Raw genomic sequence first — 27,227 nt, 5'->3', positions numbered from 1 at the left:
TCCCTTCCAGCTCCAACTCCAGGTGAGCAGGGTTCTAAGAGTTAACCATCCTCTGCAGAATTTCTGGGTAAATACCATCCAGGCTGCCAGATTTATTACTTTTTAATGTCTCCCGTGTGGTTCCATTAGCCCTTCCCTTTGATACCTCTATCTTTTCCATCTGACTTCTCCCCACCCATATTCCATAACCCCAGGTTATGGATTTTCCCAATAACTCCTGTTCTGAGATCTGGGCATAAAAAAATCACTGGGCTCCCCAACACTCCATACCCCTCTCTCCACCCCAGCATCCAAATATTTACTAAGATCCTCCTTATCTTTTCCCAAGCATCTCATTGTTTCTCTCATTTTCTCCCACAACCTGCCAACCTCTCCTCTCCCACTTCTTAGAACTTTCCAGGAGAGCTCTGACACTGGTGAAATTGACCTCAAACTAGGTTGAGTCATCACTTCCTGCACTGAACCGCCTTTTTTTTGTTGTTTGTTTCAGTTTACCAGTGCATCTCCTGAGCTTTTGTCCCTAACTGAGTTCCCGCTGGTGCTTCTGCCGGCCACCATGCTTCATTGTATAAAACCTTCTGTGGTTTGCTTTGGCTCAGGAGGACACCATCCTAACTGCTAAGCCCAGCAATCCACAGGCTGTTGTGGGATTGTCTAATGGCACTAAACTGTTACTTCCTCCTCTTGTGACCTTGGGTAAGTTACTCAACTTCTCTGTGCCTTAGTTTACTGATCTGTAAAATGGGTAGATGACAGGACCAACTTCCTTGATGGTGGAAGTGGATGATTAAACAATTTGCTATCCTCTAAAAATCTTCATGCCCCAATCCGCCTTTTTGTCTGCTATTCCCTCTGTCTTGAATATCTCCCTTCCCCTCCAATCTGATGTGGGGACTTTGACTCACTTACCTGGTCCAGTTCAAAAGTCTCCTTCAAGCAAAGCATTCCATTATGCCTCCAGAGTTCATCATTTTCTCCTTCAGATCTCCACAGCTTTTCATGTTTTGACACTAGAATCTTCAGGACTCAGCCTAAGGATCACTCACTCTAGAAGTATTCCCTGACATTGTGTAGGAGACCCTCAGTCTAGCATGTACCTGAATGAAAGTGAAAGTCACCCAGTCATGTCCGACTCTTTGTGACCCCATGGACTATACAGTCCATGGAATTCTTCAGGCCAGAATACTGCAGTGGGTAGCCTTTCCCTTCTCCAGGGGATCTTCCCAACCCAGGGATCAAACCCAGGTCTCCTGCATTGCAGGCAGATTCTTTACCAGCTGAGCCACAATGGAAGCCCAAGAATATTGGAGAGGGTAGCCTACCCCTTCTCCAGGGGATCTTTCCCACCCAGGAATTGAACCGGGATCTCCTGCATTGCAGGTGGATTCTTTACCAACTGGGCTATCAGGGAAGCCCTGTACCTGAATGAATGAATGTAACCAATCCAATCTCATTTTCAGTCACCTTTGCTAATGTGCTGTGTACAAATTTTTCTTTGTTTCGTGTCTTCATTCTTTCTTTCTGTGCTGGTCTTTTAGACTGCATAAGCTGTTTGTCTTAGACTTATATTTTTAATCTGGAGAAATTGTGTTCAACTCCTTTATTCATTGATTCATTCGACAAAATGTATTGAGTGTCTACTATATGCCTAGAAAGACTCTGTGCTAGGAACTGGGGATACAGTGTGAATTAAAAAAAAAAAGTTTCCTGTATGCTCGTAGAACTTTAGGGAAGAAGTCAGATAACAGTTGAATGTTCCCATAAAGGTACAACTCCGATAAGTGCCATGAAGGTTATATTATATAATAGAGGGTTTATACCTAATCTGCAGGGTCAGAAAAGGCTTCTCAAGAGATCGCTTTGAGTTGAGATCTGAAGGATGAGCAGGAGTTACTCAAGTGATAATGAGGGGAACACCAGGGGCCTATAGGCAAGGAAGTCTGGCAAGGAGGACTGCTGTGTATCTTGTATCAGTCAGCTACTGCTGTGAAACAAGCAACCACAAAAATCTCCCTGGCATCACCAACAAGCCTTGGTTTTTCATGTGTTTTCAGGTTGGCTGATCTTAGCTAGGCTCAGCTAGGCTTCTCAGCTTCAAGCTGCCTGTCCGACAGGGCTTAGCTCCCAAACCCATGTTGGGGTCCAGGCAGATCCATCCATGTTTGTTCAGTCTGAGTGGGAGTCAGCCTGAAGGAGCAGAAGTTGAAAGTTCTTCAGTCAGTGGTAACTGACACACAAGAGGACAAGTGGAAACATTGTCCACTGTCAATTCTGCCTGCTTTTGATTGGACAGGGCAGGTCACCAAAAGCTCAAGGTCTAGGAAAAAACTTTATTCTTGAGGGAAACCACCAAGATACAAGCAAAGAGCATGGATATAGGAGTGTGGAGGCTTCTGGTTCAATAATTCAATCTACCACAAGGCCAGAGCAGGAAAAAAATGACTGAGAACTTGAGATAAATTGAGCCAGAGCAGACCTTGAGGGTCTATTGAAATATTTGGTCTTTCTCATAAGAATAATGGAAAGCTATTGGAAATACATATAGTGTGATGGTGAATAATGAGACACTTTGGATTCTAAAGTCATCCTCTGGCTGCTATAAGGAAGCAGATTGGACAAAGGGATGAAATGATAAAAACTCCATATGCCCTATAGCTTTTGATCCTGTGTGTGTTTGAATATGTGGGTGTGTTTATGCCACCATATTTACATACCCAGTTCTTCCTTGGAGAAGGTGGTAACCTAGGATTTATCGTTCCACACATCTGAAGAACAGCTTATCTGTACATTGACTGGTACAACAATTCTTTTTTTTTTTTAATATTTATTTATTTATTTGGCTGCATCAGGTCTTAGTTGCAGCACATGGGATCTTTTAGCATGCAGACTCTTAGTTGTGACATGTGAGATCTAGTTCCTTGGCCAGGGATTGAACCTGGGCCCCCTTCATTGGGAGCATGGAGTTTTAGCCACTGGACCACCAGGGAAGTTCCATAACTGGTACAATTCTATGGCTTCATCTCACAAGCTCCCTGAGAGTCACACTTTTACAGCATGGAGTGCAGGAGGGTTTCCACCTGTCTTAGAAGTGTCAATTCATCTCACTCCCAAGAGATATGTCTCTTATTATTGTAATTGCCATCATAACAATACCAGTTTCCAAACATTCTGTATCTTAAGTTTGTTGAAGATTTTATCCACAGGCCCCAGAAGACAGGACAGGAAGCATCAGCCCCCTTTGATAGATGCTGAGGGTTGGGGAGGTTGTCTGGCTGACTTGTTCACAATATCGGGAATGGATGAATCTGAAGCCGGTTTGCTCTCAAAACCCATGGCTTGGTTTTCAGCCAGTTCCCCTGTCTGACCTGGTGATGATATTCCCATCAGTAAGTCCAGCCAATGCTGTTTTGCTAGGACTGTTTGACCAGGTGGGGCAGTGACTATTCTAAAAGGTGTGTTCAGAAACAGGTCTGTACCCAAGTCCCAGGGTTCATCCAAACACCTACAAACATTCCTGACAGTCCCTTGCTTCCCTCAGTCAAGGGAAACATCCATCTTAAGGGTAATCAGCCAGAAAAACCTGTTTGCCAGCAAAATTTCATCATTTTTCACAAGGACACAGAAAGAGAAGGGGCCATGTGATCTGAACAGCCATCAGCCTGAGTGGCAGGGAATACAATCTGACTTTCTTCCATCACTGCGGGACCACACTTCAGACTCAATGGCTTAAGTCCTCACTAGGCCACCATCAGGGAAGGATACGGAGGGGGCGAAAAAAGATCATGCACTGGGAAACAAGCAGGCACAGCAGGATTTCGACTATGCCAGGCTGGGGTGAAAACTCAAGCTGTTTCCCTCTTGTCAGCCTTTTTGAATGAGAGGGCAAGATTTACGGCTACCATCGGCGGGCGGCGTTTTACAGCCATCGCAAATGGATTTGAGACAGCAGCACAGTAGACTGCATTGACCACGAAGGGACTATCGTGACTCGTTTTAAGACCTGTCCAGCATCACAGGCACAATAAAGAGGCGCTCCTGGTCGGTGAAGAGCACGAAGGATTCAACTGGAACCTTCAGGGGGCCAGCACTGTTAAACACGGAGCCAAATTGCTGAGGGTTTCAATATGTAAATATTTTCGGTACGCTTGCCCAGCTTGGCAGTTTTTGTCCACTTAGCAAGATCTGCTTGCAGTGCAGGCAGAAGTCTGGAGGTCCAGCTGATGGGGGACTGCATATATTATTGATAAAAGCAAAGGGAAAATGGCTTGTGTCTGGGTAACACCTGGCCCAACAGGTTTACTGTTTACGTAGTGCATATTTGTGATTTACCTCTCGCTGCGCGTGCTACCATTTCCCTGCGGATTGCCCATTTTCATCTAATTCAGTCTCTCTTTTTTGATAAGGATGATTCCTTCTGTGTTGAATGAAATACAAATTATTAATAGGAAACATTTCTCTATATTAATGTATTTAAAAAGGGATCCTGAAAAAAAGATATTCTGGCATGAATAATATATTTTAAAAAACAGACGAAAGTGATACATCAGTGAAAATTATGCATACACTAGTGTGTGTGTGTGTGTGTATATATATATATACATATATATATATACACATGTGTATTAATCACTTGGATACATGTTGTTACCATGGTGACTTATGAGGAGAGGAAATAGAGTTATGGAGAGAGTTATGGGAGAGAATATTACTTTTCACTCTCCTGTTTTGTACCTCCTAGATTTGATACCCTGTACATATACACGCAAGGCTTCTCAGGTGGCTCAATGATGAAGAATCCGCCCGCCAATGCAGGAGACACAGGATACGTGGGTTTGATCCCTGGTTTGGGAAGATCCCCTGGAGGAGGAAATGGCAACCCACTCCAGTATTCTTGCCTGGAGAATCCCATGGACAGAGGAGCCTGGCAGGCTATAGTCCATGGGGTCGCAAAGAGCCGGACACAACTGAGCATGCGTGAAGGCATGCACATATACACACAAACCCACTCAAAGAAAACAATACTTTTATTTATTCTAAGAATATGTATGGGGGGGAGGGGACAAAGGAAAGTGGTTATTATTAGAGTTTGTTACTAAGTTTTTCTCTAGATTTCAGATTTATCCCATAAACATACTTTAAATTTTTTATCAGGAAAAACAAACAAACAAAAAAACATGTGCCCCTTTGTAACTAACATATCCATAGATGACACAGTTCCAAATAGTTTATAGTTGAAAGTAGATTCACCTCCAGTTCTGGTTTCCAAGTTCAAGTCCACATAGGAAACCAGTGTCTTTAGGTAAATATTTATGTGAAAATAATAGTGTTCTTGTTTTTGTTTTCAGAACATGGGTCTAGAGTGTCAACGTGGGAAATATGGTGATTAAACGTACATTTGAAAAGGGGTATATGTGTGTGGGGAGGTGGGGGTGAGACTGGAAATACTTAAAGGTAGTTCAGGCCTGCAGCTCTGCACAGGGGGGGCAGCCCGGCCCTCACCACTGATACACCTCCACGCTCACCTCTGTAGGTGACCAACCGGGACCCCGGGGCCAAGACCAGCTGAGCTGGTCGCCGGAGAACAGAGGGCGGGTGCAAGGGCTTCCTTCATAGCTCAGCTGCTGGAGAATTCGCCTGCAATGCAGGAGACCCCAGTTTGATTCCTGGGTTGGGAAGATCCTCTGGAGAAGGGAAAGGCTACCCCCTTCGGTATTGTTGGGCTTCCCTGGTAGCTCAGCTGGTAAAGTATCTGCTTGAAATGCGGGAGACCCGGGATCGATCCCTGGGTTGGGAAGGTTCCCTGGAGAATGGAAAGGCTACCACTGCAGTATTCTGGCCTGGAAAATTCCATGGACTATATGTATAGTTCATGGGTTCTCAAAGGACATGACTGAGCGACTTTCACTTGTGGCGGTAAAAGAGTTTGCCTGGAAGGGAACCCAGAACAGGGAACAGCCCCCACTGTCTTCCTCCTGTTTTCTTTTTTTTTTTTTCTTCCCCCTCTATAAACAAGTGATTAATGCCTTGCAAAAAAGCCCAGACACACCTTCCCCGCTGCAAGCAAGCCCCTGCCAGATTCCCCAGCCTTAATTCTGCTGTTAACACTCGTCAGGGGGAGGGGTAAAGAGTAAATCCCCTCCTTCAAGAAGCAGACCTGGGGGCAATGTGGTTTGTTTAAAGTCTCCCGTGTGCTCTGATGGTGTGAGGACTTTGACATGAAAAATGAAAGCAGAAACAATACACTTTTCCCTAAAGCAGCTTCAAGTTTGTAAACCCTCTCTGCTCAGGATTCTCCCAAACCGACCTTCCCTTCTCCCAGCACTGGTGAAAAGTAGGGGGTGATGGCGGGTTGCGGGGGTGGGGTCCCATAGATCAATCAACATTTTCAGAGAGCTTCACGGGCTCCTTTTTCATTTTGTTTGCAAGAGGCAAACTGAATTTCCTGACTGAATGCAGAAATAAATTCCTTACACCTGAAATGAACACAGCATTGTAAATCAATCGTATTCCAATAAAATTTTTAAAAGGGAAAAGAAATTCCTGACAAAGTTGCCCACAGTCCCCGGATTAGGAATGGACTGACCACCGACTGCAGGAAGAAATTCTAGGCACATTTGTTTTCAAAGGTTATCGCTTTTAATTTCCAGTTGAGTGCAGTTCAATTATATATCATACGTCAAATCCAGTCGAAGAGGTTTATCATTGAAAAGCGTGAAAATGTAGATAGTGGATGATGTCTGCTCAAACTTTAGCGTTTAGTGATGTGGTGTCCTCTTGAGAAATTTGGGAGTATTTCACATAATGAAGATGAAATGAAAGAAATGAATATCACTATTGTGCAAACCCTTAAAGAAATGATGGATCCATGCCGAAAATGGTCTTCAGCGGCTGCTCACAAACCGAGAAGAAAGACAAGCGATTTTGTGAGTCTTTTGGTAGAAGTACATGCCACCAGGAGTCCCCTGGCTGTCCAGCGGGTAGGACTCTGCACATCCAAGGAAGGGGGCACAGTTCAATCCCTGGTCAGGGAGATCCTGCAAGCCACACACCATGGCCAAAAATAAATAAATAGTAAAAGCAGAAGTACATACTGTCATCCATGAAGCAGATTTGCCAAAAGATTCAACTCTGAAGCTCACCAAATATCTCTTTCTACCCACTAGTCTACAGGAAATACAGGAGACAGAGAAATGTAACAAATGACACTATGGGTGGGCAAATGGTAGGAGCCAGAATGATTCCATTATTCCCATTTACAATTTTTTTCAGGGGAAAAAAATGGGAAGTGGATGTGAGAGATATAAAATCAGAATCAGTGTAGACCCAACTCTGAACCCAACTGGAACAATCCAAATGCAATAAGGAGGATGGAGATGGCTGAGGAACACTGAGCACTAACAGTTTGTTTCACACAAAAAAAACCAGTGATTGCTTATGGGGTCAGTATGTGATAACAGTCTTGTGGCTGTTTTTAAAATTTTTTTATTCTTGTCTTTTGGAGCTGCATAGTGAAGTATTTAGAAATGAAATGATATAGTGTCTGCATTTGCATTAAAACAATCCAGGGAGGGTATATCAATGAAACAAGATGGGCCATGAGTTGATCATTATTGAACTGGTGGTGGGTATTTGGGAGTTCCTGCTGCAGTCGCTCTGTTCTTTTGTGTTGGAGATTTTTCACTAAAAATGTTTGGATGCATGTGTATGGGATCTAGAAAGATGGTACTGATGAACCTATTTGCAGGGCAGCAAAGGAGACACAGACATAGGGAACAGACTTCTGGACACAGCGAGGGAAGGAGAGGGTGGGACGATTGAGAGAGTAGCATGGAAACATACATTACCGTATATAAAATAGATAGCTGGTGGGAATTTGCTGTATGATGCAGGAAGCTCAAACCCGGTGCTCCGTGACAAGCTAGCGAGGTGAGACGGGGTGGGAGGCTGGAAGGAGGTTCCAGAGGGGTGGGATATGTGTATCCCTGTGACTGATTCATGTTGATGGATGACAGAAACCAGCACAATACTGTAAAGCAATTATCCTCCAATAAAAAATTCTTAAAATAGATATATACGTTTAGAGATCACTAACTCAGACCACAAAAACAAGTAGATATTTGACCCCCTACTCTGGACCAAATGGTGCCAAGGATCAGGCTGGTTGAGAAGGAGTGAAGAAATCTAATATTTATTGCTTATCAATTCTGTGCCAAGTATTAGGATAAATTATCTCTCCTGAAGGATCTTGTCTTTCTTGTTGATCAACTGCGGGTGACTATTTGGCTCCATTTTACAGATAAGTAAACTGAGGCACAGACCACCAAACTGACTTGCCATATGATCCCAAGAGAAGAAGAGGTGCTGATGAGCTAAGTCGTGTAGCCATTAGGATTTTTTCTTTTCCTCTGGGACCTTGGACAATTACTTCTCTTGTGTGGGCCCCAGTTTCCCCAATCTTCAAAGACAGAGCTGAGGATTCACAGGGTCAAGTTTACCCATTGGTCTTCTGCTACTCTTCCATGACCTTCTTGCTTCTTCCTTTCTTCTGTCTTCCCGGGAATGTGTCTGAGGCAGCCTGAGATAGAAGAAAGAGCAATTGAGTCCTGGGTTCAAATTCTAACTCTGCAATAGGCAGACCTTCGTGAGTCACTTAACCTCTCTGAGCCTCACCTTCCCCAACAATAAAACAGGGATGAAAATAAGAAAGACCTAGAATGATGGAGATGATGGATAGAGGTACCTGGCTCAGAATCCAGAACCCACCAGGTGTTTAGGTAGAGCTGGATCTCCCACACCTGTCTTCTCTCTCATACTTCCTTTAAAAATGAAGCCCGCAGGACTTTTCCTGGTGGTCCAGTGATTAGGACTCTGAGCTTCCATTGCAGGGAGCATGGATTTGATCCCTGTTCAGGGAACTAAGATCCTGCATGCCTCGTAATGCAGCCAAAAAAAGAAAAGTAAATAAAAAGTAAATGTGGTTGATTCACGTTGATGTATGGTGGAAACCATCACAATGTGATAATTATCCTCCATATTAAGAAAAAAATGAAATTTTAAAAAAGAAGTAAAATATACTAAGGACTTTCCCTGGCAGTGGTTAAGACTGTGCTTCCAATGCAGGGCCATGGGTTCGATCCCTGGTTGGGGAATTAAGATCCCACTTTCCACATGCTGCATGTCATGGCTAATCTTTTTAAAAAATAAATAACTAAAATAAAAATGAAGCCCCCACCCCCCACTCACAACTCCTTTTTCTGATTTTTTTTGTTTTTGTTTTTCATTTGATTCCTCACTACCAGACATTTATTTTCCCTGTCTGTTTTTGTTTCTTTTTATTTGCTCTCCTGTTAGAAGGTCCTAGGGGACAATTATTTTTATGTGCTTGGCTGCTGCTATATCCTTAGCCTGAGACACATACATAGTGGACCCTTGGTAAATATTTGCTAAATGAAGGAATGAGTTGAAAAAATGAATATTAGACCTTGTAATGGGAACTTCAGGTAACACAGGCCAAGAATAGAGCATAGGTCTTGCACAGAGTAGCTGATCCATAAATGCTTTTGTTCTCCTTTTGCTGGGACCCCAGGATCTGCTGAGGTTACCTTGTTCAGTGTTAAGCTACACTTGATTTATGTGAGGGTGTTTTGACGGTTTCCAGCATTCCAGTTTGCGGTTATCCCATAAACAGGCCTCCAAGTGCCCGTCCCAGGAACTCCGAGTTCTTTAAGCTGTATTTTGCCAAGGACGGTGACAAGTACTGTCCTGGGGCCATTTGCAACTTCTCTTCCCTGATCACAGAGGTTTGACTAAGTGCTTTGTCTAAAGGCAGAAAATGCACCAGTCCTGTGTCTTAACATTTATGAAGGGGTTACCCAATGTTAAGGTCAGACCTGTCCGCAAATCCTTTGGGGCAAAGTAGCCGTGCGGGTATTACAGCGTTGGTCGAGGGGAAAAGGCAGCAATCCGTTAAGTAGGTGGGAAAGCAGACATTTTGGAGGTTACAGAGTTGCCCAGAACATCATCCCAGGGGCAGAGCGTGGGTATGTTACGATAGGGACACTGATGGTGGCCTCTTTGGGGAGAAAATTCCCCTCTCTGAGACAAACCATCCCAAGCCGGACCTCTCTCTTCCCTCTGGGCCTGTTGAGAAATATTTCTTGAAATGCTGTTGATAATGCCTTTCCTTTCTGCCCAAGCTCGTGGTATCTGGCGATTGCATCAGCTCTCAAAGCTGGCCTGTTTCCCATGAGAACCTTCTTCTGTCCCTCGCAGAGACCAAGAGCCCAAGTTATTCCCTCTGCACTTCAGGGGTGCTTACCCTGGTGTCCTCCAATGAACTCTTCCAGGGGTGTCCCCAGAGGGAATTCCGGGATCTGTGAACTTGGGTGACTTACAGTGAAATTAGTATTTTCTTCCATTGTGAATCCAGGTGACCACCCCCAGGAGGACTCACACTGGCTGTGACGTGGTCGCCAATAGCATCACAGATATTTTCATAACCATATTACAGGCATGACCAAGACCCCCCAAATGTTGTTTTTGCTCATCCTGATTTCAAATGTACAGTGTCAGAACCATGGCTAGATTGTCTGATTTAATGAATTTGGTACACATGTATCACTATGCTTTTTTTTTTTGGATGCAGTGTCTTAGTTGCAGCATGTGGGATCTTATGCAGTTTCTTTAATTGCAGCATGCGGGACCTTTAGTTTAGGCATGCAAACTCTCGGTGGTGGCACGCGGGATCTAATTCCCTAACCAGGGATCAAACCCAGGCCCCCTGCACTGGAAGTGTGGAGTCTTAGCCACTGGACCGCCAGGGAAGTCTCAATACTTTTATATCTTTAATATTTCTTTTCTTCAAAATTGTTATCCCATCTCTTGTAAAAGGAAAAAGAATTCTGAGGCGGTATCCACAGGCTTCACAAGATTGCCTGAGGAGTCCATGGCCCAGAAAGGTGGTAAAGCTATTAGTGGTGATGGAGAAAATGAAGGGAGGGCTTGAGCCATGATTCTGAGGCTCATAAAGCAGCAGAATCTAGAAACCCTAAATCAGAGCAGAAGACTGCTTTGTGCTTCGGTACCATTAAAAAGCGCTAAGAGAGCATACGGAGTAATCTCCAAAATGTCAAAAGGGTACAAGGGAGGGTGCTGAAAGTGGCATTATATGGGACTAAATCCCCCGGAAAAAGAACCGGTCCTCTTTCAATTCCTTTGTCTTTTTGTGTTTTTTTTTTTTTTTTTTTAGCTGTGCCTTGTGGCATGCAAGATCTTAGTTCCCCTATCAGGGATTGAACCCATGCCCTCTGCAGTCGAAATGAAAATTCTTAGCCATTGGATCAGCAGGGAAGTCCCTCCCGCCCTGTCCCACTTCAGTTCTTTTTGGGACCTTCAGACTAAGTCCAGCCTCAAATGAGCACCCACCTACCTGTCTTGATCACCCTTCTAACAATTAGCGCCCTGCTCAGAGCCTTGTCATATTGCTTTCTTTCCACCAGTCTCCACTTTCATTCTACTTCTGGGAAGTGAGACACGAGTTTGATTTACGGTACCCAGATAAAGGTTTCAATTTCAACAAGTTAGGTGTTTTGAAAAAGTCAGCAGATGGAGATTTCCCTGGTGGTCAGGTGGTTTCAGACTAAGCTTTCACAGCAGAGGGTTTGGGATCAATCCCTGGTCAGGGGACTGAGATTTTGCCGGCCACACAGCATGGCCAAAAAAAAAAAAAAAAGAAGTGAGAAGATGCCTGAAATATACTTTAAGGAAATCATTGTGAAAGTTAGACCAAGATATATAAACATGAAGATGCTCTCACATCTCTCTCCTCCACCCCTCCCAATTTTGCCAGTGAAGGAATCAAGGCTGGGTACTTGCTCAGTGCCTGCTACTTCTCAGGCAAAGTGCTGGACTTCCCCGCCCCTCCACCCCCCACCCCAGTGGCCTGCGATCTGCCCGCCTCTCAGCCTCCTAGACCTCTTCAGGGCCAGGGCCAACCGGAGAAAGTCGGGGACTGGACTCCAAGTTCCCAGCATGGGTGTCAAACATGTCTTCTGAGTGCCCTGGCTCCAGGGTCCCCCGTCCTGAAGGGCCCGGCTGAGTGGGCCTTTCATCGGCCTCTGAGAGGTGGCAACAAGTGTCACCGCAGAATGCCTGCTGCCCACTGCCCCCACTTCTGCCGACCAGGTCGAGCAGCGCTGCGAGGACTGCAAGCAGGATTCCAGAGGCGTCTGGATATTATCAGTCAGTCGCTCAAACTGTCTGGTCGGTGGGCTGGGGTGGGGCTGGTGGCAGGGGGCAGGAACTGGCTGGAGGGTAGAGTTAGGAATCCCCACCCCACCCCCCGGCACAGATTCCTGGGGCCAGACCCAGCTCCTTGTGGGGAGGCAGGGGGGTGGCCGCGATGCACTGGTTTGCAGGCTCTGCGCCCTGCCCCGGCCTCATTAGCCGGTAGCACCAAGGGATCAGAAAGTCAAATGATGATATGTGTCTGACAGAGGAAACAGAGAAGGTGGGGGGGGTGGTCGGGGGGGCTGGTGGGCAGGGGGGAGGGGCAGCACTTGAGGATAGCAAGAGAAGAGGGGCTGGGAGGGGCTGGGCAGAGCTTTACCCTCTGGTCCACTTGAAGGCTCCTGCTTCAAAACTAACCCTGATGGCTTCCAGACAAGTCGGCACCAAGGGTCATTTCTGGAGGCTGTAAGTGTTGTCGATGGCAGCTGTAAGGACAGGTGTAAATCTGTCCAGGCATTCCTCGCCACTCCCCCCTCCCAGCTTTCTGCACCTGAAGCAGGTCCCCTTTATAACTACAAGCCCACTCAGGAGGCCTAACACACACATACATACTCTCTCTCTCTCTCTCTCATACACACACACACGCACACACACACACACACACACACACACAAGCAGTTAACACTTGGCCTGCCCTCGGGGTACAATTTTTTTTTTAAGTGCTCCTTTAAAGCAAACTCTAGAAGCTGTTTGTTAAAGCAAAGCAAACAAGTCTTGCAAGGAGAGGAGGTGGAAACAGTGGGAGGAAGAGGAATAAAAAGGAAATCTTTTTATCTGCTACCTTTGAAAATACCTTTCTCAGCACACTGGGAGACCAGTGAGGAAGACGCATGGGGTGAGAGGGAAGACGAGCCCTACTTTATTTGGTCAACTAGTTGGAGTGATGAGACGGGGAAGTGGGGAGACTTTGCCTTAAACTAGGCTTTTCTCCAGTATCTAACCCTTCTCCTTGTCTCTCACCGCCCCCCTCCCCCGCCCACCTGGTTGAACTAAAGTCTGCTTTCCCAGGTGTCACTGGGGACATTCTCCATCAACACTCCATCCATCCCTCTCCAGAGGGAGCAGCTAAGCAACTGCGTGCAGAGCCCCTCTCCATCTCGCCCAGTGCACTCTGGGAATCTGGAGGACTCCGGCAGAATTTTTCCTCTTCTTGGCCAACCTTGGACCCTATCGGCCCAACCATCCTTGTGGGTTTGGGTGGCTGTGCACTGGGGGAGGAGAGAGGCTTCCAGGCAAATCTGATGGCCAAGAGAGAAATGCTGCGTCTTTTCCTGCACGGACTGGGAGGCTCTTAGCCACACACTCTCCCACCCCCACCCCAAAGGCCTTGTAAGGGGGCCCCTGGAAACCCCTAGTGAATGATAATTTATCTCCTAAATTGCTGGTATCTGATGCTTCGAGGGGTTTTGAAAACCATATTCCCCTAGGGCTGGAGGCTACTTCGGGAATTGTTCGGTTGGAGGAGTTCAATCATGATTTAATGGAGGCATTTATACTCTACTAGATAATCTCCTGGCAAGTTAAGTAATATGTCGGGAGGGCGGGCCCGGGGGGTGTGGCTGAGCTTCCCTGGGCTGTCATTTCCCTACTAGCTCGCTTCTGTCTCTTTTGGGACATTCCTTTCCAAGCTCCTTCCTTCTTTTCTCCCCTCTCTGCGCCTCTTCGTTGCTTCTCTCTTTGTCTCCTGAGTACTCTCTCTCTCTCTGCCTCTCCCAGTCTCTCCAGGTGTGAAGGGTTTCTGTCCACCTCTGGGTGGGTGTCTGTTTCCCTCTGTTTTCTCCTTCCTCCCTTTTCCCCAAGTGTCCCTTCTCTCTCTTGCTCTCACTCGCTTCTCCCCACACTTGCAGTCACCCTCCTTTTCCATCTTTCCATCTCTCCTTTCTCATCTCTCTCTTCCCCACCATGCCATTCACTCTCAGGCTGAAAAGCGGTCTCAGTATGTCCTAGAGGACCAAGGAAGGGGACTGTGGGCTCCTGCTGCTGACCGGCAATTGGGCAGCTGCAGTCTGAGCCTGAGAGTAGTCAGCCACACACAGCTGTGCTGAGAGCCAGGAGGCATCCAGGAACCCTCCCAGGGGCCTGCCATCCCTTCCATCCCAGGTCACACATAGGCCCCTCCTCATTTACAGAGCTCTCTGCCCTGGGGGCTCTGCCCAAGGATGCTCCAGGCACCCAACCATATTCTTTTATTTTCCACAAGTGCTTTTCCCTCAATAGATCCCAAGAGATAGACAGAGACACTTTTTTCTCCTGTCAGGAGATGGAGATGGCCGGGGCTGAAAAGGCATTGGAACCTGGTCTCCAAGCCCCTCTGAACTCCCGTGCAAGGGCAAGAAGGGAGCACAGTTTCTGGAGTCACTTGCAGTGCTGAGATCCTGGGATTCCGGAAAGTAGCCTGCAACAGCATGAAGCCTGGGGTGGGAGGCTTGATCACTACAGGATCAACTTGGGAAAGGACAAGGAATGGGACTTCAGGCTGAGATGTAAACGGAACTAGGTAAGAGGGACTTCGCTGGCGGTCCAGCGGTTAAGACTCCACACTACCAAAGCAGGGAGCACAGATTGGACCCCTGATGGAGGGACTAAGGTTATGCATGCCATGTCGTGTAGCCAAAAGAAAAATTTTTTAAAGAACTGGGTAAAAGCAATGCTAATAGAGAAAGGGCCTAATATATGCTAGGTAGTGGTCTAAGGAAAAAAAATATGTCTTAAAGATACTCTAAACATACATAGTATATATTTTTAGTGTATATGTGATATACTGGGCTTCCCTGGTGGCTCAGTAGTAAAAATCTGCCTGCAATGAAGGAGACAGGGGTTCGATTCCTGGGCTGGGAAGATTCTGAGGAGGAGGGCATGGCAATCCACTCCAGTACCCTTGCTGGAAAAATCCCAAGTACAGAGGAGCCTGACAGGCTACACTCCATGGAGTGGCAAAGAGTCGGACAGTACTGAAGTGACTGACCACACGTCTAGGTGATATACTAAGTATGCACTGAGTCTATACATTTAGTAAATGCATATATACTAAGTAGATACTAAGTGTATCTATTTTACCAAAATAGCTGTATGATATACAGAGACAGCGAGATTAGGGTGCCCAAACAGCTAATGCTTAATGAGCACTTACTATGTACCAGGGGTTAGACTGAGTGATGTACACAAGAGGTCTCATTTACTCCTTGCCTCAGTCCTCCGCGGCAGGACCTATTGTCCCCATTTTTCAGAGGAGGCAACTGAGACTCAGAAGAGTTAGGGGACTCTTCCAAAGTTCCAAGGCTCTAACAGGCCCCCTTTTAAAGCTCAGTAGGAGGTGTGTGCCAACACTTTGATGGAACGAAGCTTGTCTGAGGCCGCCCGAGTATCCAAGGCCACCAGCAATGACTGCGGAGCCGGCAACTGCAGGGAACCAGCCCTGCCTGCACCTGCTGGCTCGCCTTCGCCTTGAGGTAGCCAGCATCTCTATGCCGCCGACCGAGCTCCACCAGACTGCTGGTGGCACTTGAAGGAGACTAGGGTCGTGGAGGTGAGTAATAGTCCGCGGAGAGGATGAACAGGGAAGGCGCGGCGGCCGTGATTCCAGGCTTAACTCCACACACAGCAACTGCGGCAGCGCCCGCCACCACCCAATCCTCTGGCCATGCCTCCCGTCCCAGCCGTTTCGTCTCGCGCTTGACTGATCCGAAAGGGGAGGGGAAACTGAGGCCCAAAGCAGTGCGCGCCAAACACGCGCGCCAAGCTCGCCAAGCCCCTGCGTGCGCGCCTGGCAGGAACGTGGCGAGCGGAAACCGCAGTCCCCGGCTTGCCTCGAGAGGCAAAGCCAAGCGCGGCGCAGGCACCTCGGGGCCTTGAGAGAAGCCAAAGTCGGTCAAGCAAGCAAAGTAAGAAAGAAAAAACGCGGTTGCGGGCTCCTGTGTGGAACTGAGGCGTTCATCGAATCATCCGCTGGGGTCTCTCCTAGGACCGGGTGGCTGCGGTTTGGGGAGGGGTTGGGGATGGGGGGCGGCCGGCAGAGAAGCGAGGGCATGGAATCGAATCGAGTCTGCGAATCTGCGTCTGTGGCTCCGATCCTGGCGGTTGGCGGCAGATGGGTGTTGACCCCGCTCCAAGCCGCGAGATGTGAGCAGCTACCTGGATAATTGGAAGAAAGTGGGAGAGATTCTGACCTCAGCCCCGTGCATTCGAAGGCGGGTCGAAGGGGACAGAGAAAGACTGGTGGGTGGGAGACCAAAGTAGAGACGGACCTCGAAAGACAAAGAAAGACGGGAAAGAAATGCAGAGTTGGAGAGAAATTCGGGCCTTAGCTCCAAGCTGGAGGAGGCAAGGTGATTCTGGCGAGCCTCCTCCTGTACATAAATGTTCGGAGCCCGGGCCAGGCCAGCAGGACCTCTGAGGATCGCCTGAGCTCTTCGCGGGCTCAGAGGGCAGCACCGAATCAAGGCACTGAACGCCTGGTTGAGGGTGAAAGTCTCAGCCTTGCTTCCCCTTTGCTGTGTGACTCCAGGAGGATCAGTCCACATCTGTGAGCCCCCAGTTCCGTCCCTTTAGTTCAGGAGAGGCCGCTGGTACGTGGCACAAAAAGACCTGGAAATAACTGAGTTTAACAATTTGTGTCTCCCCTGTCTCCTCTCCAGCAGAGCTGCTTTGACGGAAAACACCCGGGATCTTGGCTGCCTGGGTTACCCAGAGTGACTGGAGGAGGCGTGGCGGAACGAAATAAGGAAAGCATACCGCTGGCGCTCAACAGTTGCTTCTGTGTGGCAGGTGTGCCTCAATCCTAAGTCCTCATCGCCTGAGGACACGGGTCATGGGTTATCGAACCCTTTCAAAGCCCTGCATTATCTCAGAGGGTTCTCCTAACCATAGCCGGGGAACCTGGATCCTAGGCGACCCAAGGATGAAGAGTTGTGTACCTAGGAACACACAGCAGGCCTCAGGGCTCCAAAGCCAGGGCTTATTTCCACCCTGTGTCCCCTAAGTCCAGGCTTCTCCACATCCCCGGCGCCGTTCCCAGACCACCCAGCCCCAAATGTGCTAGGCAGAGGCAGGGGCTTTAGAGGAAGATTCCCCAAACGGAGAGCTTGGAGCCAGACGCAGCTGGGAGACGGGATGGGAAACCGCGAGGAAAGTTCCAGGAGAAGGGGCTACGGCAAAGACGAAAAGGGAAAGGAGAGGCGGACGGAGGGAGTCAAAAAAAAAGGAAACAGACGATGAAAGCGAGAGCCCGAGGAAGCGCGGGAGCCCGCTCTGGGGCGCGGGGTGCAGGGCGCCGGGCGCGGGGCAGCCAGAGGCGCCCAAGCCTTGTTCCCCGCCGCGCCCCACCCGACCCAAAGGGGAGCGCCCCACCGACCAATTTGGCTTGCACAAAACCCGCGCCCCAGGGGCCTTTGCCAGGCCGCTGGGGCTTGATTCATTTCTTGACTAATTAACTGGAAGCTACGTTGCCCCTTCTTTCAGGGCCCAATTAATTCGCCGCGGGCGGTGGGGCGGGGGCCGTGCTGCCGAGGCGCCCGCCTGGAGTCCCTTTGTGAAGGGCTGTCTGGCCCATATTGATTCTACGTACACACACGTCCCCCTCCTTCCTTCGTACAAAAAAAAAAAATTGTCTTGAAAGCTCTGGATTTCCGAGTTTAAGAAGATTTGTCAGACTTGAACATTCCCCCCCCACCCCCATTGCATTTGTTTCCAGAAGGAAGAGACTACGGATCAAAGCAGTTTACAGATGTGCTTGGGAAAGGGTTCCATGGAATGTGTGCTCCCTAAAGGGCAAAGAAAAAGATCGCCTTTGTGTACCTACTGTGTGTGTGTGTGTGTGTGTGTGTGTGTGTGTGTGTGCTTGCACACGCGCACACGGCACCTATGACCTTGTCGTTAAAAGCCAGACAAGGAGTTAGACCCTCCCCAGGTTGAATCTCAGCTCCAGGAGGGGCTCACCACCTGTCCCAGCTCGGTCAAGTCTACATCTCTCTGCATGCCTCAGTTTCCTCATCTGGGAAATGGAGACCCGTGAAAGACGCCCGCCTCCTCAGATTGTTGTATTCTCTGAGCCGATGTATGGGAAAGGTCTTAGAACAGTATCATCCTCCAAGGGGATTTCACAGACGTTCTCTCCAATAAACAGTATTTCGTAACAAACCCATTTCGCAGATGAGGAACCCAGGGCTAAGGACAGCCGACCCGCTGGGAAAAGTTGGCGGGTGTCTGATTCCAAGGCCAGGAAGCTCCGGAACGAAATTTACCAGACTTTCCTGAGCTCGTGGCCGGCTGCCTGGGAGCCGACCCGCTGTTCTCAGAGGCTCCCTCGGGTGAGACTGGAGGCTTCTTCCTGCCCACCTACCCCCATCCTCCTCCCAGTGCGGTAACTTCAGCGTGGGAGTGAGAAACCGAAATCCCGAAAGCTTTTGGGTGGAACCCAGCACGCAGCCACTCGAGCGGTTTCCGAGAGGTCGTCCATGGAGGACTGCATCGATTGTATTGACCTCACAGTGGGTCAGCTTGTCTCCTCCATCCATCACCCCAACGAAGTCTAGGACGAAAAAATAGACCGAAGGAAATCACAACCGTCTTTGTAAAGCTGGTGGGAAGTAGCCTAGCCGCTGCGAGGGCACGCCCATGACCCAAGGCTGTCCCACCGCCAGGCAGCCAGTCGGGGGAATGAGCTTCTCAACCCACTCCCCTTTATTCGATCACTGATCCATTTTTTTGGTTTGTGCAATTTTTAAAACAAAAGAACCAAATAAGAATTAAGTTTATTCAACCAACCACCACTTGATGAACCCACCGCAGGTGCCCCGACTGCACACGGCATTGGGGTACTAATGAGAAGAGAGGTTTGGACAGACTCCGAAAAACCCTGGCGGGGAGGGGTCGTCGTAAAGTCTTCTTTGCTGTCATTCTTTAGCCAGGCGACCTTGGATGGGACTCCCTAGCTTTCTGTCCCACAAATTCTGGTCTGTAAAAAGCAGCAGAGCTGCTCCGTCCTAGGCTAGGTGAAGGAGCTAAACAGGAAGCAACGGATGGGAGAGTTCGGAGGTCAGATAACCTCATCATAGCCCCAAGGCTGGAGGTGGGACAAGCAGAGCTGGGGTGGTCTTTGCAACATCATCAGGGTGTAAACTTCTGTCGTTCCCCCCAAGCCGGCCCAAGGTGACTTCGTCAGCACCGCCGGGGTTCCCAGGGCTCCCACACTCCCCAGGAGCAAAAATCACCCAGCCTTCTGCCTCCCTAGAGCACAGAAGAGCTGAGGGCCGACTTTAGTTCAGCCTTCCTGCTTCAAGACCTTGAGTCCTCTCCCGACACCATCTCTCCTCGGCCTCAACTTTCCTGATCTTTAAAATGGGAATGATCTCGCTCTCTCTTTTTTAAACCACAGTGACCAAAACTCAGGACCATATGCATCAAGCTGGGAAGACCCATGTTCTCACCCGTGTCTCCAGTGCATTGCAGAGGCGTCTCTCTTGGTCAGGATTTTGTGGAATGACCAAGTGGATGGTTCTGTCCATTACACCAAATTTCTCTTCCCGCTGCCATCTTTTCACTGTCTCATGTCAGGATCTGTTTGGGAGAACAGCTTACAAATTCGATGCTTTTTTTAAGTGTTCTTTGAAGTGTTCACTTATTTTTCATATGCACAGAAAATCACCTCTATTTCGACTTCTTTCCTTTTCTTCATTCATTTTCATTCCTGTATTGAAGGATGATTTATTGAGCACCTCCCAAACAGAGCTAGAGATGTGAGGAGTCTTATCCCTCCAGGAGTTTTCAAGGTGGAGAACTGATATTAGACACTCCTACCCAGAGTGATTGGGCTTCCCTGGTGGCTCAGAGGGTGAAGAACCTGCATGCAATGCAGGAGACCCAGGTTCAATCCCTGGGTCGGGAAGATCCCCTGGAGAAGGGAATGGCAACCTATTCCAGTATTCTTGCCTGGAGAACACCATGGACAGAGGAGCCTGGTAGGCTACAGTTTGCAAAGGGGGTCAAAAAGAGTCAGACACGACTGAGTGACACACACAAACACACACCCAGACTGATTAACTTCTTTGGTTAATTTTTTTTTTTCTAGCTCTGTAAGTAACTTTTGACAAGATCACAGCATCTAACGCAGTGCCTGGTGCATAGTAAGTGCTCAGTAAGTTCAACGTGAATTTATTCTTCTCCAAATTGTAGCCCGCAGTTCCTCCTTTGGCTGCGGAACAGCCAGCCTGAGGTCGTAAATGCCTTTAGACAGACACTCCCAAATGAGGACTCAGGTCAGTTTGGCAATGTGCAGTGCCCCATCCCCAGGCAGCCTGAGATCGGAGTGCACCCCAGCCCTGAGAGTCTCAATCCCAGATACAATTCCAGTCAGGAAGGCCAGCCACTCCAATTAGACGGAGCAGACCTGGGCGCGGCGGGGGGGGGGGGGGGGGGGTTGTGGCGGGGGGAGGGGGGCCATTAAATTGACCTTTGCAAAAAGTGACACTGGACAATGAGGTCCTGCAAAGCCTGTACGCTTTGCAAATCTCCATACCTATCTAGCTGACCTCCTGTCCAGACCATTCCCTCATCTACACCCCCCCCCACACACACACACCTTTCTAGGTAAACGGGTGACACCCAAGAAATGAGGCACTAGTTTGCCCTGAGAACCATCTTTTCCCACCTCCCCATTGTTGCCCATACTCTCTTTGTCCAGCTTCCAGACCTGGTGGGTCTCTGGGTGACCCTCTCCCGCCCCCGACTCCAGAAACAGTTCCCACCTCCTGGTGCATCAGGACTGCCACTGCGCTGGCTCAGAACCACAGTCCCAACCCTGCTCATTGGCGGAGATTTGCTCAGACCTTTCGGGGGCACAGGAGGACAAGTGCCTGCCAGCCTCATCTCCTCCCAGCGCCATCCAGCGGGCAGATGGGGCACCCTGGGCAGAGGGTCCTGGCGAGTCCCTCCAGCCGCAAGGATCGAGGAGGTTTCCAAGCTGGAGTCGGTCCCTTCCATCCACCCCCTCTCACTCCAAATTAGGACACGTCTATCTTCTACCCTCCTCACACACTCCCCGATTGCTTAAGGCTGATTCGGGTTCACCCAGCGTTCAATAATCACCCCCCCCCCACTGCCCCTGTTTATTTATGCCCAACATATGCACTGGACAGGGAAGTTCTTTCAAGAAGGGGGGAGGGAAAGGAAAGGAAAGAGGAGGCAAAAAATAGTGTTTGCTCCACCACTGCTTAGAAACTTTTCCTGTGCCGGCTCAGGGGTTTCACCCCAGGCTGGGTTGACGCTTTCTCTCTTTTTGTTGCGGACATGTTAAGTCCTGCCTTCCTAATTCTACACCTATGACCTTATACTGGCTGCAGTCAGGCGCCTTGATTCCCTGCCTTTGCATGCAACCAGGGCTGGAAAGCCTCCTACTTCTAGATTCTCGTGGGTGTCAGTCCCCAGGGAATAGGTCTTCAGAGTGGCAACTCAGCTACAGATCGAGCCCTACTTGCAAAGGGAGAAAAACATCACTCTTCATACAGCTGGAATGTTATCGCTAATTTTTTGGAAAAGTGCCTGTGTACACACACATTACATATATTACTGAGCGGGTTAGTGCAAGACTGAGAGCACTGAAAAACAGTTGGGGTGGGGGCGCGTTCTCCAATTTCCTGGTAATTTGTAACAGACTATTGCTCCAAGAGAAAAGGAGTAACTGCGTAGCAGCAAAACAAATTTAATTCTGTCTATATTGATCAAATGGGAGTCTGCCCGTGAGGTGTGATTGCAAAGCATCTTTAAATCCGAGATTTCATTTCCCACCTGGGGCTACTTGGAAGTCCACATATACACACTTGTACCCACATAGAACATCCTAGAGGCACACACATATTCTATTCTGTTTAAATAATGCAATGGAGTATAGCCTTGAAGTTGGGCCCATACATCGTTTAACTAGCTCTCCAATCGCTGCTATTGTTTAGTCGTTAAGTCATGTCCGACTCTTTTCAACGCCATGGACTGTACACCACCAGTCTCCTCTGTTCATGGGATTTCCCAGGCAAGAGTACTGGAGTGGGTGGCCATTTCCTTCTTCAAATACTAGGAAGATCTAAACTGAAGCTCTAGAAGGCATCTGACTGCTGTCTGAAAGACCACTTCTTCCCCAAATGCAGCTTGGGGCGGTATTCTGATATACGAACTAAAGGCAATTTCCTTGTTTTTTTCTTATCCTCTCTCACTCAAATTTCTACACCAAAAAAAAAATAAATCCGTAAAATAATCCAACTCCAATATCTGTTATATAAAAATCTGTTCCATTCCCTAAAAAAAAAAAAGAAAGAATTCATAACCCACTCTCAAAAGGCCTTTCATTGACTCCAACAGTTCTCAATTCTAGACAGAGAAATGAAATAGAGGAGCCTGTCCTGGTTATCCACGACATCAATACACTGACATAAAAGTGAGTGCAACATCATATTTTAACTTGTCTAATAGAAAAAGCCTAACTCTGCTACACTCTCTCCCCCTCTCCCCCAAAAGAAATAGAGCCCAGCCATGGGTGGGTAGGGTGGAAGGGGGGTGGGTTTTGAAATGAAGTCGCTTGGAATGCCAAACAAAAAAAAAAGCAAGGCATTATTTACACCTGCAAACTTTGGATGGTTGTATTCGGCCCCAATTGGCTTAATTGTAAATCTTTTCCGCATGGCCCCAACTTCTGGACGGAGCGTCTGGGTTTAATAATACGCCGGGGCACCCCAGCAGGACCAGACTGAAAAGACAGAATCCCCCGCCCCACCCCCGCTCGGCTCAGAGGTAATTAGAACAGCCCCCTTCCCTTCCCTCCCCAAATTCTGCTTGAGGTACCAGAAGACCAGACTCAGACATGCGGGGAACTCATATTTTACCCTCTGAAGACAAGAGAAGCTATTTCAAAAGCAGATATACCCTCCAAGTCAAAAGTGGAAGGTGGTGCCCCACCCCCCGCCGGGACTCCCACCCGCATCTCCTGCGCGTTTGACTTGCAGAGGGGGCGAGGGGGAAAGAGAGGCGTCCACACTGGCAGCCAGAGATCCCTGGCAGCATAGGGCTGACCTGTTTATAAAACTTGCTGCTGAGAGAACATGTAAAAACACACCCCAGCGGCGGGAGAGGAGATGGCTCCCTCCGCTCCACCCTCCCTTCGCGCGCAGAAAATCTCGCCAGCCTCAGCCTGGTTCCCTCCGAGCCTGGTTTTTCTCCCAGGAGGCTCTCTCCCTTGCAATGGTTTTCCACCCCTTTGAGAGACAGAGAGTGCTACGCGACTCTTTCCTTTTTAGTGCCCCCTCCCAAGGTCATTACTATCCCCCCACCCACCCCATTAATCCTTTCCCAACGGAGCGGGGCGGGAGTTAGGAACCCAGGCTGCAAAAAGACACATCGGACGTGGGGGGGGGAGGTTCGCGGTGAGGGGCTCCTAACTGAATCCCCGCGATCTTAGTTTGGGGGGGAATCTGTGAGTTCCGCGGGCAAGGTCGGCCGCCCTCCCACCCGGGAAGCCGGCTCGCCCCGCCCCGGCCGCCGCAGAGGAAAGGCAGGTAACCCGCGCGGGGAGCCAGTGCCTGGCAGGACCCTGTCGCCACCGAGGCCCGGGGCGGACCAGCCTCGTCCGGTACCCCTGTGCTTCCCCGCCGGCCGCTGCGGGCGTTGGGGACCCCGGATCGCGGCCCCCTCCACCCGTAATCCGAGGCCGCGAGCGTCTTCTCAGGTACCGCGCTAGGCGAGGCCTGGAGCCGCAGCGAAGCACGTCCAGCTTCCGTATTTGGAACCCGGGTAAGGGGAAGGGGGGTGAAAAACCCCCGCCTGGAGGGAAGGGGAGGGGAAACCATCGCCCCAAAGCACTTTACAGGGGGAGCCCTGGGCTGTCACTCTCTCCCTCTCCGTCCTGGGGCCCGAAGTTTTCCTTTCCCAAGCGCAAGGATAGGGCGTCAGGAGGAAAGGTAGGGGACAGATTGGTTTCTAGATCGGGAAGGCCGCTCCTGTCTGCCCTCCCAAGCGCCCCGCCAGGATTTTTAGTATTTGGCTTGGAGATGAAACGTACTGAGGCCTGGGCGCCAGCAAAAGCAACTCTTAGGAAAAGCTCTCTCATAATTCCAAACATTCCCTCTTTCTATGTCTGTGTGTGTCCCTGCCTCCCTCACTCTCTCTTCCTCCCCTAAAACAGAAATACAAATTTAAAAAGAAAGAATGCATCTGTATAGCTGAGTCCCATTGCTGGTCACCTGAGACTGTCACAGCAGCGTTCATCAGCTCTTGTTGTTTAGTTGCGCAGTTGTGTCCAACTCTTTGCGACCCCATGGACTGTAGACCACCAGGCTTCCCAGTCCTTCACACCTCATCGGCTCTACCCCAATACAAAATTAAAAGTTCAAAAACAAAAAGGAAAGAAAGAAAATCCAAAAAGAGAATAACAGTGAGTTCAAAAATTGCTTTTACAAACGTGACAGCTATTTCTCATCACATTTGCATTAGTTCTTGTATGTCCTAATAAAGGACAGTAAGATAATTTGCAAGTAAAAAAAGAGAGAGAGAAACTTCTGGAACCCTTCTGTATTCCAAGGCCAAGCTGGAGAGGTTTAAAGACTGTTGGCATCTCTAAGGCCAAAACTTTCACCCAAGCCTTCAGCTCTGGTTGAGAGCCAGAGAACTGTCGCTCTGACTCCTACCGGTTCATTCCCTGAATATGCTAAAAACTCGGGCAGGATTTATGTCTTATTTGGAGGACAGGATGACTAGGTCAGGAGCAAGATATCTCTGACTTAAAATGAAGTCCCACTGTTGAGGTATCTAGTCATTACTGACACAGAGGAAAAGGGTCCCCAGACTGTCAGGTAATTAAGACACAGAGGTGCATCGACCTCTGCCCAGTTATCTGAGTGGCCCTGGTAGAGGGTCAGTGATCACAGAACACGGAGGCAGAAAAGGAGCTGGTGCTTGATTCCAAATTCTGAGAGATGTGTTCGGTGGGAGAGTGACAGCCGGGCTAAGGCCTGGAGTCGGGACCCTGCATCCACAACCCAAATCCTGGCCTTGGAAGCTGGGGTAGCAAGCCCCCCTACCTGCCAGGCATGCCAGAGAAGCAGGTGAAACCAGCTGCCAAACACGCTGTGTCTTAGAACCACAAAAGGGTAGACTGCCCATGAGACTGTACAAGGAAGGAGGGATTTGATTAGTTTCCAGTATGACAGAAAAGGCTGGAACCCTCAGTGCCCATATCCCTCCCATATCTGAAACCCCATGCCTACACAGGCGAGGCAAAGTCCTTCCCAAAGGCACTCCACACACACAACTAGATCTCTTGCGGCTTCACTGGAGATAGAAGATTCTCTGTCGGTGTTACCTCCTTTCCCGTCTCTTCACCTACTCGATTTGGGAGACAGGAAGGCATTACCTGTGGGAACACAGGCAGATTGGCTGACTGTTGAGAAACAGCGGAGAGGCTCCAAGAAAGAAACGGAAAGAAAAGAGGAAAAACACACATACAGATACACACAACTTGGGTGCTCACTGGTCCCTTTCATTTATCTCCAGCCTTCCCTCTCCGCTCTCACCCTTTTTAATTGAAACCCAGTACGGGAAATAGTAATGGATATTGTGCTCAAATTGAGGAAACGTGTCTGAGGCTACTCAGGGACAGTTAGTTCAGCAGCTTTAGAGGAGCTGATCCTTTGCCCTGTCAACCTCCCTCACAGTTGTAGCAGTCATCCGATTTGCCATGCCCTCTCACTTACCCAGTCCCTTGTTCCCCCCACCTTGTCTGCCCCTCCACCCCGGGGCACCTAACAACACCACCAGAAATAATGGACAGAAGCAAAAGCAGAAAGTCACAGAATTAGGGGCTCCTGTTCAGTCAGTGGACACCCTCAGTCTGCAACTGGGGACTGGAGAATACATCGGTCTATTTCCCTTCACCCTTTGAAATATTCTGTCCCCGAGATTCCCACCACTCCCTGAGGCTACATTCTTAGGACAGATTGCTGAAGTGCCATTGACACCCTTACCTGTCTCGACTGAGACATCTGGAAAGAGGATGTTGAAAGAAGAAAGATTTTGGGTGGTCAACAGTGCCCGGTGCCTGAGGCCGAAGTCAGCTCTGGCTCTGCGCCTTGCAGATGCTGAATCAGATAAGATGAGAGGAAAAATTCCCAGCCTCTTCCCAGTGAACTCATTTCTGCTGGACTAAGAAATATCCATTGCATTATCTTGGGTTTCTTTCTTTTTTTTAAGTAATCGGGGTAAAACACACAAAGAGAGCATTGAAGATGTAGAATGGTTTGAAATTAGGAAACCACAATTAGTTCCTGTTCCTGACAGAGAGAGAGAGGGAAAAATCCTTTCACAGATGTATAAGAAGCACGCTCCCCAGACACACACACTACTTCCTTCATCCTTCCCTCCTTGCTTCCCTTCCAACTTCTCTAAATCATTGGTCGTTTACAAATTTGCCATTTCGCAGAGCGATCTGCTTTGATGAAAGGTGGGTGCTAATAAGAATAATGCAGAGGGTGAAATCTTTTCATTCTGCCTCTGCCAAAAACATATTTACATTAAAGGGAGGTATGATAAGCATGGATTAAGTATATAACGAATGATGCTCTAGAAACAGCATAAACCAACTGGCGCCAAAGTCAACCTCTGTACTAAAAATACTGCTTCCCCCCCAAGCCAGACAACTTTGACACTCTTCTCTCTCTCTCTCTCTCTCTCTCTCTCACACACACACACACACACACACACACACACACACATGCGCGCGCGCGCGCGCGCGCGCGCGTTTCAGGCTCTTGCACTAATCGCCCTGATCAATAATTTAGAGGGCTGTCAGAGGACAGGGAAATGTGCCTTACAGGAAAGCCCTGTGCTGCTGGGGCCAGACAGAGGCTGGGAACTGGGGCTTTAGAACCTGCCATGCTGCCCTTCACCCTGGGCTCCTGCCTTGGAAA

General features: G+C 48.8%; 1 long non-coding RNA gene across 2 annotated transcripts in view; it reads right to left on the bottom strand.

The window, feature by feature from the left end:
• Positions 1-5,800: 5,800 nt before the first annotated feature.
• The window catches only part of LOC122693841, a 27,765-nt gene continuing 6,338 nt past the window's right edge, over positions 5,801-27,227 (bottom strand). For both annotated transcript variants that reach the window (XR_006341028.1, XR_006341027.1), the window contains 3 exons: positions 8,496-8,575; positions 7,845-8,026; positions 5,801-7,034 (listed from right to left, as the gene is read on the bottom strand). This is a non-coding gene — a long non-coding RNA (uncharacterized LOC122693841). The remainder of the gene's footprint in view (positions 7,035-7,844; positions 8,027-8,495; positions 8,576-27,227) is intronic.

This window comes from Cervus elaphus, chromosome 5 (assembly GCF_910594005.1).
Source record: "Cervus elaphus chromosome 5, mCerEla1.1, whole genome shotgun sequence".
Lineage (NCBI taxonomy): Eukaryota > Metazoa > Chordata > Mammalia > Artiodactyla > Cervidae > Cervus > Cervus elaphus.
This window is presented reverse-complemented; position numbering and strand designations above follow the sequence as displayed.